Source organism: Salmo salar, chromosome 01 (assembly GCF_965601325.2).
Source record: "Salmo salar chromosome 01, fSalSal1, whole genome shotgun sequence".
Classification (NCBI taxonomy): Eukaryota; Metazoa; Chordata; class Actinopteri; order Salmoniformes; family Salmonidae; genus Salmo; species Salmo salar.
The window spans coordinates 75,255,096-75,262,008 of NC_138291.1; positions in this window are offsets into that span (position 1 = coordinate 75,255,096).

Consider the following 6,913-nt stretch of genomic DNA (forward strand, 5'->3'; position numbering starts at 1 on the left):
ACGCAGCCGTCATACCGCTCAGGAAAGAGACGCGTTCTGTCTCCTAGAGATGAATGTACTTTGGTGCGAAAAGTGCAAATCAATCCCAGAACAAAAGCAAAGGACCTTGTGAAGATGCTGGAGGAAACAGGTACAAAAGTATCTATATCCACAGTAAAACGAGTCCTATATCGACATAACCTGAAAGGCCACTCGGCAAGATAGAAGCCACTGCTCCAAAACCGCCATAAAAAAGCCAGACTACGGTTTGCAACTGCACATGGGGACAAAGATCATACTTTTTGGAGAAATGTCCTCTGGTCTGATGAAACAAAAATATAACTATTTGGCTATAATGACCATCGTTATGTTTGGAGGAAAATGGGGGACGCTTGCAAGCCGAAGAACACTATCCCAACCGTGAAGTACGGGGGTGGCAGCATCATATTGTGGGGGTGCTTTGCTGCAGAAGGGTCTGGTGCACTTCGCAAAATAGATGGCATCATGAGGCAGGAAAATTATGTGGATATATTGAAGCAACATCTCAAGACATCAGTCAGGAAATTAAATATTGGTCGCAATGGGTCTTCCAAATGGACAATGACCCCAAGCATACTTCCAAAGTTGTGGCAAAATGGCTTAAGGACAACAAAGTCAAGATATTGGAGGGGCCATCACAAAGCCCTGACCTCAATCCTATAGAAAATTTGTTGGCAGAACTGAAAAAGCATGTGCGAGCAAGGAGGCCTACAAACCTGACTCAGTTACACCAGGTCTGTCAGGAGGAATGGGCCAAAATTCAGCCAACTTATAGTGGGACGCTTGTGGAAGGCTACCTGAAACGTTTGACCCAAGTTTTTAACAATTTAAAGGCAACGCTACCAAATACTAATTGAGTGTATGTACCCACTGGAAATGTGATAAAATAAATAAAAGCTGAAATAAATAATTCTCTCTACTATTACTCTGCCATTTCACATTCTTATAATAAAGTGGTGATCCTAACTAACCTAAAACAGGGAGTTTTTACTAGGATTAAATGTCAGGAATTGTGAAAAACTGAGTTTAAATGTATTTGGCTAAGGTGTATGTAAACTTCCGACTTCAACTGTATAAAGGGTGTGCTGTGTTTATCCTACTTGTTCAATACAGAAAGAGTTTATTATCCATCAATTTACTGTACTTTGGTATTTGGTATTTTATTTGGATCCCCATTAGCTGTTGCAAAAGCAGCAGCTACTCTTCCTGGGTTTCACACAAAACATGACATAATACAGAACATTAATAGACAAGAACAAAAGGCACATATCAATACATACACACAAACTATCTAGGTCAAATACGGGAGAGGCGTTGTGCCGTGAGGTGTTGCTTTAACTGTTTTTTGAAACCAGGTTTGCTGTTTATTTCAGCAATATGAGATGGAACGGAGTTCCATGCAATAATGGCTCTGTATAATTGTTTGTTCTGGATTTGGGGACTGTGAAAAGACGCCTGGTGGCATGTCTGGTGGGGTAAGTACGTGCATCAGAGCTGTGTGTAAGTTGACTATGCAAACAATTTGCGATTTTCAACACATGAATGTTTCTTATAAAAAGAAGAAGTGATGCAGTCAGTCTCTCCTCAACTCTTAGCCAAGAGAGACTGGAATGCATAGTATTTATATTAGTCCTCTGATTACAATGAAGAGCAAGACGTGCCGCTCTGTTCTGGGCAAAATGCATCTTAACTAGGTCTTTCCTTGCAGCACTCGGCCACATGACGACAATAATCAAGATAAGGCAAAACTAGAGCCTGCAGAACATGCTTTTTGGAGTGTGCTGTCAAAAAAGCAGAACATCTCTTTATTACGGCCAGACCTCTCTCTGTCTTTACAACCATTGAATCTACAGTGGCAAGAAAAAGTATGTGAACCATTTGGAATTACCTAAATTTCTGCATACATTGGTCATCAAATTTTATCTGATCTTCATCTAAGTCACAACAATAGACAAACATAGTGTGCTTAAACTAATAACACACAAATTATTGTATTTTTCTTGTCTATATTGAATACATCATTTACATTTTCACAGCGTAGGTTGGAAAAAGTATGTGAACCCCTAGGCTAATGACTTCTCCAGAAGCTAATTGGAGTCAGGAGTCAGCTAACCTGGAGTCAAATCAATGAGACAAGATTAGAGATGTTGGTTAGAGCTGCCTTGCCCTATAAAAAACACTCACAAAATTTGAGTTTGCTATTCATAAGAAGCGTTGCCTGATGTGAACCACGCCTCGAACAAAAGAGATCTCAGAACACCTAAGATTAAGAATTTTTGACTTGCATAAAGCTGGAAAGGGTTACAAAAGTATCTCTAAAAGCCTTGATGTTCATCAGTCCACGGTAAGACAAATTGTATTTAAATGGAGAACGTTCAGCACTGTTGCTACTCTCCCTAGGAGTGGCTGTCATGCAAAGATGACTGCAAGAGCACAGCACAGAATGCTCAATGAGGTTCAGAAGAATCCTAGCGTGTCAGCTAAGGACTTACATAAATCTCTGGAACATGCTCACATCTCTGTTGACGAGTCTACGATAGGTAAAACACTAAACAAGAATGGTGTTCATGGGAGGACACCACGGAAGAAGCTACTGCTGTCCAAAAAAAACATTGCTGCATGTCTGAAGTTTGCAAAGTGCACCTGGATATTCCACATCGCTACTGACAAAATATTCTGTGGACAGATGAAACTATAGTTGAGTTGTTTGGAGGGAACACACAACACTATGTGTGGAGAAAAACAGGAACAGCACACCATCAAAACATCACCCCAAATGTAAACTATGGTGGAGGGAGCATCATGGTTTGGGGCTGCTTTGCTGCCTCAGGGCCTGGACAGCTTGCTATCATTGATGGAAAAATGAATTCCCAAGTTTATCAAGATAGCCTAACATTCTCCTGCTAAATATCTGTTCGCCAATTGAAGCTCAATAGAAGTTGGGTGACGCAACAGGACAACGACCCAAAACACAGAAGTAAATCAACAGAATCGCTTCAACAGAAGAAAATACGCCTTCTGGAGTGGCCCAGTTCACACCAGACATCCCAAGAATATTGCTAAACTGAAACAGTTTTATAAAGAGGAACGGTCCAAAATTCTTCCTGACCATTGTGCAGGTCTGATCCGCAACTACAGAAAACGTTTGAGGTTATTGCTGCCAAAGGAGGGTCAACCAGTTATTAAATCCAAGGGTTCACATACTTTTCCCACCCTGCACTGTCAATGTTTACACGGTATGTTCAATACAGACATGAAAACATATAATTGTTTGTGTTATTAGTTTAAGCAGACTGTTTGTCTATTGTGACCTAGATGAAGATCAGTTCGATTTTAATGACCAATTTATGCAGAAATCCAGGTATTTCCAGAGTTCACATACTTTTTCTTGCCACTATATATGTTTTCACCATAAAAGTTTACAATCTAAGGTAACGCCAAGTAATTTAGTTGTTCAACAGCCACATCATTCATTACCAAATTCAGCTGAGGTCTAGAGCTTAGGCTAGGGAATGATTTGTACCAAATACAATGCTCTTAGTTTTAGAGATGTTCAGGACCAGTTTATTACTGGCCACCCATTCCAAAACAGACTGCAACTCTTTGTTAAGGGTTTCAGAAACTTCATTAGCTGTGGTTGCTGATGCGTATATGGTTGACTCATCAGCATACATGGACACATGCTTTGTTTAATACCAGTGGCAGGTCATTGGTGATAATAGAAAGACTTGAATATCCTATAAAGTTATATTGAAGGCCTTATTTTGACAGTCCAAACTGACCAGTCAAAAGGTATGTTTACTTTATGAAATTAGAGAATGCATGTTTCTTTCTACCTACAAAGAGTTGTGACCTGTAAGATTGTTTGGCTCATGGCAGTTTTGAAGACTTGTTCCAACAGGTATAATATGGGGCATGATTATAATTGTGTGTTTAGAATTGTGTGTTTGATCCTTCCAAGGATACATTTTTGGCAAGTTGAAAATATTAGGTTAATGTTCAACCAGCAGGGGAAATCAATTTATGACGGTTGTGCTCTGTGTAATACTTTTTATTAAGGTACTTTTCAGCAGTGATATGAAAATTGTATCTGCACCAATGAAACTGTATAAGGTTGGTTGACTCATGCCATGAGACAACCAACCTGGTGGGCGGCGGTAACTTCACTGTTGCCGGTTTCAATCCCCATGCTGACTGGGAGGAAATCTCCAGGGAATGAGACGGCAGCCGTTGGGTTACCAACTTCAATATTCCATATGCTACTTACCGCCGTTGTGCCTTAGAGCAAGGCACTTTACACCTAATTGCTCCAGCAGCACTTAATTATGGTGCTCCCGTGTGTGTTATGTGTCAGGTTGGGTACTGTAACAGCAACAACAACAAAAAATTATCATTTTACAAATGTGATTTACAGGAGCAATTAGGGCTCAATGGCACATAGACAGATGTTTCACCTATTTGGTTCGGGGATTCGATCCAGTGTCAATTGTTCTTATATGTATGAGATTATATTCATAGTTATTATACTTGTATTTATATAATCATTATTCTCAGTGTTGTGGAGTAGTGAACTACATTTAGTTCAACTAGTCATTTAATTGCATTTTGCAGTAGCTTGGTTGTAGTTCAACTAAATTCAAATCATAGTGTTTTCAATAGTTACAGTGCCTTCAGAAAGTTTTCACACTCAACTCCTTTGGTAAGCCTGAATACGTTCAGGAGTAGAAATTTGCTTAACAAGTCACATAATAAGTTGCATGGATTCACTCTGTGAAATATTAGTGTTTAACATTATTTTTTAATGACTACCTCATCTCTGAACCCCACATATCTGTAAGGTCCCTCAGTCAAACAGTGAACTTCAAACACAGATTTAATCACAAAGACCAGGGAGGTTTTCCAATGCCTTGCAAAGAAGGGCACCTATTGGAAGATGGAAAAAAAGCATGGTGAAGATTGAGCATGGTGAAGTTATTAATTACCCTTTGGATGGTGGGGTACCACCAGGTGTCCTTCCTAACTCAGTTGCCGGAGAGGAAGGAAACCACTCAGGGATAAAAAACAGTTACAGAGTTTAATGGCTGTGATAGGAGAACAGGATGGATCAACAACATTGTAGTTATTCCACAATACTAACCTAATTGACAGAGTGAAAAGAAGGAAGCCTGTACAGAATAAAACAATTCCAAAATATGCATCCTGTTTGCAACAAGGCAGTAAAGTAAAACTGAAACAATTTTCTGTCCCGAATACAACTTTTTGTCCTGAATACAAAGTGTTCTGTTTGGGGCATATCCAATACAACACATTACTGGGTATCACTCCATATTTTAAAGCATAGTGGTGGCTGCATCATGTTATCAGTATGGTTGTAATCGTGAAGGACTGGAGAGTTTTTATAGGATACAAAATGAACGGAATGGAGCTAAGTACAGGTAAACTCCTAGAGGAAAACCTGGTTCAGTCTGCTTTCCACCAGACACTGGGAGATAAATTCACCTTTCAGCAGGAGTGGCCGAATAACAGTTTTGACTTAAATCTACTTGAAAATCTATGGCAAGACTTGCAAATGGTTATCTAGGAATGATCAACAACCAATTCGTTTTTTCAGCTGATCTTAAGGTTTTTTTGTACGTAATGTTTCCACAATCATTTCCTATGACCGAAAAGAGCTTCTGGACATCAGAACAGCGATCACTAACCTCAATTTGGATGAAGAGTTCTACTTCAATTAGTCGGCGGCACAAGACAAAGGCCCTAATCCCCGAGACTCGAAAAAGGAAGAGATGGCGTAAGAGAGGCTGACGTGCAGGCATACTGATGAAACTATGTCGGCGAGTAAACAAACCGCCTCTACCCTCTGTTCTATTGGCGAACATACAATCACTGGAAAACAAACTGGATGAGCTCCGTCAAGACTATCCTATGAACGGGACCTGAAGAACTGTAATATCCTATGTTTCTCTGAGTCATGGCTGAACAAGGACATGGATAATACAGATCTAGCTGTTTTTTCTATGCATCTGCAGAATTGAAAGGCAGCCTCGGGTAAACTCAAGGGGGAGATGTGTGTCTCTTTGTTAACAACAGCTGGTGTGCAATATATAATATTAAGAAAGTCTCAAGGTTCTGATCGCCTGAATTCGAATACCTCATGATAAGCTGTAGATCAGGGGTATTCAACTCTTACAACCTACGAGGGCCGGAGCCTGCTGGTTTTCTGTTCTACCAGTTAATTAACCATTTGGTATCCCAGGTCTAAATCAGTCCCTGAGTAGAGGGGAACAATGAAAGAATGCAGGGGTGCGTGCTTAGTCCCCTTCTGTGCTCCATGTTCACCCACGACTGCTTGACCGCTCCAACACCATCATTAAGTTTATAGACAACACGACAGTGCTCTAGGTCTGATCACCGACGATGATGAGGCAGCCTATAGGGAGGAAGTCAGAGAACTGGCAGTGTGATACCAGGACAACAACCTCCAAGACAAAGGAGCTGATTGTGGACTACAGGAAACGGAAGGACGAGCTCTCCCCCATTCAACAGGGCTGTAGTGGAGCAGGTCGAGAGCTTCAAGTTCCTCGGTGTTCACATCACTAAAGATCTATCATGGTCCACAAACACCAATACAGTCGTGAAGAGGGCACGACTCAAAAAGTTATAGAGCTAACCATTGAGAGCATATTGACTGGCTGCATCACTGCTTGGTATGGCAACTGCTTGGCATTTGACCACAAGGTGCTACAGATAGTAGTGCGTACGGCCCAGTGCATCACTGAGGCTGAGCTCCCTGCCATCCAGGACCTCTATACCAGGCGGTGTCAGAGGAAGGCCCTAAAATTGGTCAAATACTCCAGCCACCCAAGTCATAGACTGTTCTCTCTCCGCACGGAAA